This window comes from Aethina tumida, chromosome 7, assembly GCF_024364675.1.
Source record: "Aethina tumida isolate Nest 87 chromosome 7, icAetTumi1.1, whole genome shotgun sequence".
NCBI classification, from domain to species: domain Eukaryota; kingdom Metazoa; phylum Arthropoda; class Insecta; order Coleoptera; family Nitidulidae; genus Aethina; species Aethina tumida.
The window spans coordinates 1,810,456-1,822,104 of record NC_065441.1 but is presented as its reverse complement, the minus strand read 5'-3'; the positions used below and the strand labels follow the sequence as shown (position 1 = coordinate 1,822,104).

At 33.1% G+C, this 11,649-nt stretch overlaps 1 long non-coding RNA gene across 1 annotated transcript; it reads right to left on the bottom strand.

Annotated features, from left to right (window-relative positions):
* Positions 1–1,787: 1,787 nt before the first annotated feature.
* Positions 1,788–2,686, bottom strand: LOC126266308 (uncharacterized). Its single transcript, XR_007548724.1, has 2 exons — positions 2,534–2,686; positions 1,788–2,455 (listed from the first exon to the last, which is right to left on the bottom strand). It is a non-coding gene; the product is annotated as an uncharacterized LOC126266308 (long non-coding RNA).
* Between the last annotated feature and the right edge of the window lie 8,963 nt (positions 2,687–11,649).

Below are 11,649 nucleotides of genomic sequence, written 5' to 3'. Positions count from 1 at the left end.
CCTTTTGGTGTATTGTGGGTTGCCTACTAAGTAGTGACAGATGTTTCGTTAGAAAAACATTTTTATTATATGCATAAAAATTCATTTGTTAGTAAGTAATAAATTTATAAAATATATCAATTGTTACTATTTATTATTTAAGAGTATTTTAATAATATATTTATATATGACCATTTTTTTAGAATTTCAACTAAAGAAACAAAAAGAATTAAATTTAAATACATTTTAAAAATAACTTTTTATAGTATTAAATATTTCAATATTATATGTGCGCAATTAATCCCTTAATCCATCGATCATAGAAACGAAATATGAGCACTCATTAGAACAAAACAAAACAAAACAAAACGGGGGAACATTTTTCCAGGCACTACGTCTAGATGGATTTCCTATTGGCGTCAAAGAAACCCTCGTGTGTGCAGCGCGCAGTAATTACGAAAGATGTAATTATAACAGAAAGTTGCGCACGTAGTTTTCGGACTCCGCTCTCCGTTCGTTCATAATTGATCGCCTTATTAAAGATGAGTTAGGCCGCCTTTGTCTGGGGCGTCGCGACGCTCGGGGTTACCACGACGACGGCTCCCACTGTTTGCTTATTGCACAACTCATATCCTAATTGGGTTGGCTTACATCTGCGTCACTACGGTGTAATGTTTCATTCGAAACAACAACTGAACTCTCCCGATACTTATTTATCTTATTAAAAATAATAATTTACTACCGTTATCTTTGAAAATGATTACGAGATTATAATGAACGAACAATTTCAGGCGTTAATAGTTTCCCGTGCACTCGAGTCACAATACGGAGCCATAAAATTGATTCATTTTCGACATATGAACGGCATTAATTGTCGGGGGAGGAAAAGTTGGACGTTGGAAATATTGGCGGGGTTAATTGTTTGAAAGGGGCCAGTTTCGAGAATGTCTCGAATGTCCGGCGATATGATCAAGTGGAAACTGTATCCTGTTCTCCAACAAAGTTGTCAAGAAAAAGAATTAAAACTGTTGTTTCAATACAAAACGCCTTGATTATTTGCTGATTTTCCAACAACTATTTTAGTTACAGAAAAGAGAATCGAGTTTCGCCGACGAACACCGCATGAATAATTTAAATACGGGACCTGGAACTCGGAATTTTAAACGGTCGAATCGAAACGTCGGAGGAGTTGATGCTGCGAAATCAATATTTTGAATGGGCGGGTGTTATTGAAGTCTTCGCGCATATTCGCCATTTGAATATGCGCAATTTGATGGTTTTATTGCCCCCTTTCGGTCCACGAACTCCACAAACTCCGCTCTCTTTCTATAAATTTATTTCTGTTATTTTTAACTGGTGACAATGCTTTTATACTATTGGATCTTTTGAATTGCATTTAAACATTAATATTTATATATGTGAAGAAACTATGTGTAAATTTAGTCTCTGTTAAATGTATTATGTAATACCATTTCAATATAAATCTCTAAATCAATTATTTTATAGCTTATATATTATTATAGTAATATATTAATATTGCGAAAACCAATGTATAAGTATATACTTTTTTATTCAGACTAATATTTCATAAATATGTAGTAAGAACTGACCTCAAACACAGCTATTCATCCACCCTTTTAATACGTTTCACCCCTTTAGAGTTAAAAAACCCTTTCAACACCCCTTTTTATTTTACAAGGGTCTATTTATAATTGCTTTTTATTATATTCAATGAGTGTATGTAGATACCTACCTAATTATTTAATCAAATAAAAAGTGCATGATTTATTTAAATTGAAACAAGTGTATAATTTATATAATGTTTAAATATTTCTTTATAAAACCCAAAATTTTATTAATAACCATCAATTCCATTAAAGTTTGTGATTATTACATATGGTTTTATGATTATACTATATTTGGCTGTTAAAAATAATTTACATTAAATTTAAACCAGTTTACTAGGCAATTTCAAATATTTATTTATATTAACAAGATAGCATGTGTAACCCTCTGTATAAAATCAATGTCCAGCAGAGAAGGGGTGTACTCAACCCCTTTAAATCATCACTGAAATCACTGAAATCTAAAAAACCCAAGGGGCACAACCCTTCCCCGGTAACTTCAGCCCCACTCCTTAAAAATCACACCAACAAAGAGTTAAAAAAAGGGTTGTCACCCTAAAATCTCCATCTCAACAATAAAAAACAGGGTTGTACCGTGGTGTAAAGGGTGAAACTGAATAGACGGTTGGAGTTCTGTAGACGGTGTGTGATCCCCACTACCAACAGACCGATGGAGCTGCTCGAAAGGCTCAAGAGTGGATCCAGAGGTTTACATAAACTCCACCCCTTTAAAAAACAGGTTGATTTCAATCCAGCCCTTTGGTTGTGCCTTACGGTTGCTGGGAATACATCCAGTGTTGTCTGGGAGTTCGAAGGAGGCAGCTGGAGGACAGTTTATTTAATTCAGGGGGCTAAAATATGAAATATTCATTATTAATTTGTGGTGTTTTGGTTGTTCTTAAATAATAGTTTTTAATTGGTATACTTACACTTGTGCATAATTAAAGGATTAATTTATTTTTAAAAATAATGGGTAAGTACATATTGTACAATTATTATATACACAACATGTACTAGTTGTTGTTTAGTTGAGTCACATTATACTGACTAAATATTTTTATTAAACTAATTTTGACAGTTTAAATCAATTGAGTTAATGTAGTTACGAATATTTGATTTGACCTTGGAGATAATAGATATAAAATATAAATATTTGCATGGTAATTAATTACATGAATATAGAAGATAATTAGGAATTTTATTAATTTAAAACACAAATAATATTGAAAACATTATGATTCTTTATTTTATAATATTAACTAACACATTTACATTTCGGGACTATATTGATAGATACAAAAACTTATAGATGGGTCATAAACATGAATTTTGTATAATAGATATTTTTTGAATGAAATTTGATCTTAGAAATAATAGACATAAAATATAAATATTTTCATAGTAATTAATTATATGAATATAGAATATATTAAGGAATTTTATTAATTTAAACCACAAATAATATTGACTTTATGAACCTTTATTTTATAATATTAATTAATATAATAATAATAATAATAATATTTCGGGACTATATAGATAGATAGATTGGTTATAAACGTGAATATTGTATAACAGATATTTTTAGAATGAAATAAAAATCAAAATTAAATATATTTTATTATTTTTATCTAGATTTTGTAAATTATTTTTAATCAAATAGTGCGGAATAACCAGAGAAATGATGTCAGAAAAAGCGTATTTTATAACATGACATAAACCACGGAAATAGAACCATCAAATTGCCCATTTCAGTGAAACGATTTCAGTAACATCACCACCTCGAAAATGCATTTCCATATAAACGATAAATTTACCATACGACACGCATCCATTTCTATCACTTCATCCCGGTCTTCTGAGCCGCAATATATCAGCAACGGAAACTTTCCCCCAACCCCCGGAAAATGTTCTGGACCACCTGCTCTCTCCTCGTATAATAATCATGTCACATAAAAACAGAGAGACGTATCGGGAAGTGCGTCGTCCGCACCGCGGGATTCCCAGACTCCTGCGACTATTAGAAACGTCTCCGACACGAATCCACCACCCACACACGACCCCCGAATATCTTTATGGGGGATGAGATAGTGCGGTCTGGGTTTTAGTGTTGTATATGTCTTGGATGCGATCAATTTTTGCAAAATATTAACTACGTTTTTGCTTATTAAACATAATTCGGGAGTATTTTTAGGAGTATTATTAAAATTTTGTTAAGAGATTCTTTGTTTGATACAATTTCTTAACAAAAAAAAAAACTCGATTTCCTTCGGTTACATCCCACAAAACCCGAATAAAACGAACTCAATTTGCACTTAAATCACCTTCTGCGGCCGCACCGCCTAAAATCTCATTCCTCATACATCCGATTCCGTGCATTATTCCGCTTTTGATGTTTTTTAAATGGAATAGGGGAAAAGGACGAGTGAATAAGGCTCTAAATAAAAAAAACCGTTTACTGAATAAAATCGAATAACTCAGGGTTATTTACACAGCATTGTGTATCGTACGAAAACCGGGGAAGATTTAAAATAACATTCGTGAAAACATGTAAAATGTTCCTTATGTAGGAAAAACATCGGAACGTAAGTGTTCTGTTTATTTTATTCGATCATGTATTTTTACTGTTTTAAAATCGATGGCGATGCAACTTTCAACCACTGTTGTTTTAATTGGAGTGTGTTTGTACAATTATAATCTCGATTTATTATCGGATAACTTATTGAATTATCATTTTATGTTACTTATCATACAATAACATTGGTTTGAAGCAAAAATATAGAAAAATTCTTTTATATTATTCACTATACAATGGCAAATTTTCGTTTTTCGGTTTATTTTTATATTATTTCGTTAGTAAGACCTATATTTTATGTATTTGAACTATGTAAGAAGCTTAAACTCTTCTCGTTTTCTGGACGAGTCTGGCCATCATGTCTTCATCTCTGAATCTGAGATGTCTACTTCCTTATTCAATTATGTGTTGAAGGAACTTCTAAACTTAATACTTATTAAGAAAACCAAATGTCTGAAGAGGAAATTAATTTTAATTGTTGCTTCCTTAATTTTCCTCCGATTGAAACAAAGCAGGCACCTCACCCTTCTTATGAAATATTACTCATCATAATCAAGCTTGGTGGCTTGGTGGTAAAGCAGTGTAATTCGTCCATAAACTTGAATAACCTGTTTTTACCACGTTGTGAGTTTAAAGCACTGAACAATTCAGGGGGACGAATCTCTAATCAAGTGACACCCCCTTGCACATTCCGGTCCATTTCTTATTCATGCGGTGCGTGCGAAATGCGAATTTTATACTAAAAAAAAACGGACACGAAAAGAACACGGGGTTAGAGCGACCGATGGGGATTTGCCCTTCTGATATGTCAAAAATTGTTCGCGGTTTATAGCTGATTTGATGAGGGTTCGGGTGTGCAACCTCCTGCGAATTGAGACCCGAACTAAATTGAACTTGTATTTTATGTGTTATGTTCAGACGCGGTTTTTTAGCCGACATTTTTTTTTGTTTTTTTTTGTAGGTTGTATTGGGTTGTTTTATTCATCGTAGGAGAAGGATTTGTTGCTTTATTACTGTTGCAGCAAACGATATTGGCGTTTCGGGGAATGTTTTTAGAAAATTACTGATACTTGACCTCAATTTTGTGTATCGCCGTTTTGTACGAACGTGAGAAATGTTATCAATATTTTCGTATATTTTTTACCAAATTCGATGCCTAAAAGTTTTTCTACACTAGCCCATCAGAAGTAATTTGTGAAAAGAAATATACGGACCCGGAGAACCGCAATTGAGTAGATGAAAACATCAACGAAAGGCATAATTGAATAATTGAAATGGAATTAGTAAAACCCACAAAAATTATAGCAGCCAATTATCCTATTGATCCAATTCCTAATGAAATTATCGAATAAAAACCGTTAAAATGGGCCCCCCGAAGCCGATAAATTCACCATATGCCGCCAAACAGAATGATAATAAATAATTGCGGGAGTAAATTTTAATGGAACCACGTTAGCGCCACTAAAAACTATTAAGCGGCCCGTTTCTACTTTACTAACGCTCTTTCTAAATTAAAAACACGGTCGCAAACTGCCACTTCATTAGGATAAAAAGTCTCTTTTTCGGGGATGATGCATGTTCTTTATCTGTTTGTCGATAGGCCTTCAATACTCTTCTTTACGGGGGTGAAAAAAAAAAACGAGTCGTTACTTTTGTTTTGTTTAAATCGAAGGTTCTTTTATCTTTACTAATTTATTAGTCTCTTTTAAACAGATTGGTTTATTTTCTTTATAATTTAATTTATTTAATTGGATTGATGTCTTTTTTTAATACCTTTGATTTATATCTTGTTTTTCTTATTTGTTCTCATACTATAAAGTAGCCTCCATCTCTTCTACATTTGGAGTCTAGTTTATATTGTTTTATATTTTGTTTCGTTGAAAACAATTTTTTTTTCTATTTTTCGTCTTCATTTTTCTGATTTCTGTATTTTTTAATATTCATAGGTTTCACTCTCCTTATTTAAATGATTTTTTAATTATATTTTTTAAATTTTATTATTGATTAATCAAACAATTTCTTTTTTTCTGTTCAATTACCTTTTTTAATTTTTAAAATTTTTCCCTTTTGTTTAAGATAAGTTTTACTTTAATTTAACTCAATGTTCCCTTCAAATTAATTATTGTCTTCCTTTTTAATAGTTTTAAACACCGTTCCCTTTCCTATTAAGTGTCGACTCATCGTTTTATTCCGATTGTTTCATTCCTTAACCTTTCACCAGTCCAGACGCAGCGAAATAAATTTTTTACGCATTGTATAATGACCAATAAAGATAGGTGAAAGAACAGTTGGCGGATGGGACGGGCGAAATCAAATAAACATTATTCGAGCGGGCCCGAATTTTGGGCGAGGGTATGAAAATAAATGCGATCCGTTTCGGGTTGGCTCGTAAAAGGAGCAATCTTATTACATTCCCTTATGCAATATCTTATCGATATCGGAATGTATTCGAAAGTTATTGGATGGAATTTGGATGGGAATGGGACCATCGATCCCGACGAACCGTACATATTCCACGACGGTTTCGTGGCCCGGCATTAATGTTGGACTGTGTTCGTCCTGAATACACAATCGGGACTGGTTCCAGCACGCACGAATCTTAGCTATTATTTAGATCTTTTGTTTTTGGCGAGATTTATGCTTTTCACAAATTTCACCATGGGAACGTGCGAAGGAAAATCGCCAGACGATCGGATTTCGATAATGCAAAGGAAACATTCTCCTCAAGGGATGAGTCGTATTCCCTGCATAGGAAAATATTTGCTGACAAAGTAAATACACGTTCCTCTTCCTTCTTCCTGTCTTTTTATTCATGCAGTACAGTTATACAGTCTGAAAGTCACGGAACCCTTTTTTGTTGGCCACGCGTCTAACTGCACTTTTTTCAACGCCGCATCTGTCGCCATCCCCTTTTTTTTCCGGCACGCTTTCAACACCGTCCCGATTGAGGAAGGGTTGACGAGCAGGTGATTTTATCGGATCGATCGAAAGTGAATCCGCTTCCTATTTCCGCGTTCGAGTACCGTTAGTATTTAACATCTGTTTTCCAGGGGGTTGCCAATCAAGACGCATTTTCATTACGATAGACATTGATACGCCACCCCTATTTATTTGCCTACGATAATAATAGTCATAAAACATGTCGTCGCATAAAAAATACGGGGATTGGATGCGACGACAAAAAAAAAGCGAGGGTGACGCAATGCTAAGAAGTAACTTAACCTTCGACCCTCCGGCTCCTTTGTAAACGTCCAGATAGCCAAAGGGGATGGAAAATTGCAACATAAAAATCATCCCTATATTCCCGATGTCCTTGGGCAAAGACACACTCATTTTCCGCCGTATCGGATGACAAAAATTACTCTAAATATCACGCTAATATCGTAGTATTGTTTGCGCAGCTCCGGGGTGTTAAATATCCACGCCGTTTTTTTTTTATTTTATGTATTCTTAAGGGTTGATCGGGACGTTGGCTATAGGTATTCGATTTGGACACACGTATCAGTATTCTTTGTGCGGATGACTAAAGAGTAAATAAATTGCTACCCTCACCTGCCGCGGACCAACCCCTTACATCTGTCCCCGGCATCTGTTGTTTGTCTCGTGCCTGTAATATGTACCGTTCGGATGCTGCTGACGCCACAATTATTGCAAAATTCCTCTTTCCGTGCTTTTGATCAATTACATAATAGACATGTAATACGTATTTCGAAGTGTACTATTTTTTTTGAAACATGGTATTCCTCTATTTCAAAGGTCCTACATAAATTCAATAGTGATTTTGTTTTTATGGGGGTCCGCTCATATACTTTTAATTGTGTGTGCGTCTATCTCTTCTAAATTTGGACTTTATTAATTTATTTCTGTTTTTGTTAACTTATATTTCTGTTCCCACCCCATTCGTCTACTTTCTTTTCAGACTTCAGTTTTAAACAGTACATGTTCCTTAATTGTTCATAATAAAAGCAATTGTTCTACCTCTATTCTTTATGTTTATTCTCTTTACGTTGTCAGTTAACATCATTAGTTTTTTTTATTTTAAGGGATTCTTCTAATATTTCTTATATCCAAATAAATTAAACTCCTCATTTTTCTGACTTCTCTATTTTTTAAAATTCTTAGGCTTCCCTCTTCTTATTTAAATGTCTTTTTTAATTATATTTTTCAAATTTTATTATTGATTTATAAAACCATTTTTTTTGTTCAATATATATAACGTTATGGGGGTGCACTCATATATTTTTTATTGTGTCTTACACTTGCTATAGAGCAACTGTAGAAATGTTCATTTGTCTTTAATTAATTTAAATTTGACAGTCGTTTTGTATGAATTTTCTGATCAATTTCATCCCAATAGTTTTCAACTGGATTCAGGTCTAGGCTATAAACTGATCAAGACATTAAATTTTGATGAAGTGAAATGTCTGAAAAGCCATCAATTTTGATGTAGTTCATTTTTGGCATTATTAGTACTACAGTATTATAGTTTAATTTTATACATCTTAAAACATCATTATCTTTGTTACTTTCAATGAAACACCATGTATATTTTAGGATAATTAAATTGCAATATTTCATTATACTTTTGTTAAAGTACTTGACATTAATTTTATTTACAGGGAATATTTATACCAATCAAAAAGATTTTTAGATTCATCAAAATTGATAATTTTACAGACATTTTAGTTGGACTAATCAATCTGTCAAAATTTTTGGAAAAAGATTAATAACTCTAAAACTATTGAATTTAGGAATAGGTATATGGAGACAGATGTATGACATACCTTCATATGATGCTTTTTAATTAGAATGAATTTTCCTCTTAAAGATTTTACCTTGAGCTTGAAACACCCTGTATGTAAATATTAATATAATAGATATATTGAACAAATTCAGTAAGATTATTAAGATGCAGTATTAAATTAATTATCAATTGTTCGTTGGGAGCAACGAGAGTAAAATTCTGGTGGCGTTTCGTTTGTGATTCGTCCGTCCACCCCCGCAATCCCGGTCGGCCGAACGCAAACAATCAAAGGCCCTTTTTCGCGGTTCCGACGTCCACCTTTCACCACTAATGAGCCTTCGTTAGCCGATTGTCTTGCTGACAACGCCGACCGGATGCAGTCCGAATGCCAAAACACACCCATCTCCAAATTGATCCGGCCACTTTTCATTTTTATTCGATTACCTCCCTCTTCGTAAAAAAGCAGTAACTAAATTAAAATATAGTGATGATTGTCTGTAATGGTGAGAAAAAAAGATGAAAAAAAAGGGTTATGGACGTTGCGACCGTCATCCATCAACTATTCAGTGGCAGACAGTTGAAGGTGTCACTTACCCCACCCACGCATTAGTGTATTAGAGCGGTGCCGCCAACCGTAAAGCTTTTAGCCATACAAGATAATGTATCTCTCCTGCTGGTCGCAAAATCGCCACCCCCGAAGCACCTCCAACTCCATTTCGAATCATTGCCTCCAGCTCGTTATTTAAATTATCCCTTTTTACCGTTTGCGGACGCAAAATCGAATTTTACCCCCATTGAAATATTGCAAAATTTGTGAAACGAAACTCGTACAAGACAGACTCGTCCTTATTAAATCAGCCAAAAACAACAAATATCCAACGGGAATGAATAATGTAGCGACTTGGAGAACTGTACGTACAGAGAAAATTCTTTTTGCGAATTTTCAACGGCATAAAAGCAAAGGCGAACGTGAGACGCGGAGGAGCGAGAGAACATCCATCCCCCCGCACGCGTCCTGAATTCATTCAACTGTTCGCAACTTTTTCTCTCTCCGGTTCTTTCATTTTTTTCTTATTTTTTCTTCGACTGGGGGGAGGTGGAGCTCCGGACCAGCCCCGAGAAGCTTGAATAAAGACGACGTTATTAAAAAACATCAACATTTGAACCGTATTGTCTGCATTTTCGTTAATTATGCAAAGAATAAGTGCAAAAAACACTATAATAAATAAATAAATAAATAAATAAATAGGAGAGTGCGACTGTCACGAAATGATCTGGGTCGGGTTGTGGGATTTTCGGGGTCGTAAGTCAGGGCGAAATGCGCGGGGCGTGGCCTTGCGCTAATCAATGCGATATTGCGATATCGATTGCCGAACATTTTCCTTCCTAGATTCGCTTCTCTCCCGCGTTTCCTGCTACGCTCTGTCCTCACGGCCCGTTGCCCTTCACCCCTCGATCGCCCTCCATCCGCGTTCGTCGCCTCCTACTTCTTCTTCCGTGATATTTATTATACCGATCATTTTCATAAGGAAATTTTTCACGAAATGTGTTTTGCTGTATTATTTATTATTTACTTAAGTTGGGATTTCAAGTACACTTATCATATAACGAAAATTAATATCAAATATTATTATAACATTAATTATTTTTTATTAAAATGATAAATTACTTCCAATCAAAAAATGTTAAATTAAGTAATGTTTTATTATTAATTAAAATTTTATTATAATATTATTGTAATTAAAATTTTGCGCATCCACCATTTTTTGAAAGATGAGTACCTGCAATATTTCTTTTATTTTTTTATTCAACTAAGTAATTAATTATTCAATTATAATTAATATAATATTAATTAATAATTTTTACCAATGTCCTGCAAGCAGATTTATATCACGAAAAGAATGTTCTGAGATAGAAAAAGTAATCCACCTCAGTTTTGACCTCCTCTTTAGAATTAATTCAAAAATAAATAAATATTGTAATATAGTAAATGAGGTAGAATATTACTTTTAATATTTTGAAGCTTCCTTTGAGTCTCTGATGTGTTATTATGAAGAAGCAGAATATCTTTTCTACTGAATAAAAGGAAGATTTTTCCAAACATTGATCATGTTGAAAATCCCATTTTTGGCATTTACCATTATTAGTACTCCTAAATTTTATACGCCGTAGTTGTTATTTATTTTTCTACATCTTAAAACATCAATAACCCTTTTTTAATTGAATATCATGTATATTTTTACATATTTAAATTGAATATTAAAAATTAAAAAACATTTCGATTGGTTTTCTCCATACATAAAATGAATATTAACAGAAAATTTACCAAAAATGTAAAGTAATGTTACAAATGGCACACAACTTTCGGTGTAAATAAGAAAATTAGTGTTATTTTTACATTTTGCTAAGATTTCTGTTAATTTTCATTTGCTTACACTAGTCGAAAGTTTTTTTAATATTCTACTAATTATGCTAAACCAAATATTGTGTTCTATTGAAAATAACATACATTGATATTTTGAGTTTCACAAAATTAAACGTTAATAACAAATCTGGTTAATATATACGCCAAAAACAAGTTTTTCAGCCAAAATTATCAATCTTTTTGATAAAAAATTAATAACCCAAAACTATTGAATTTAGGTATAGGATATTGTACATCCGTTTTATTTGAAATTACACGTAGAATTTAAAAATACAAAAATATACATAATGTTCAATAGAAA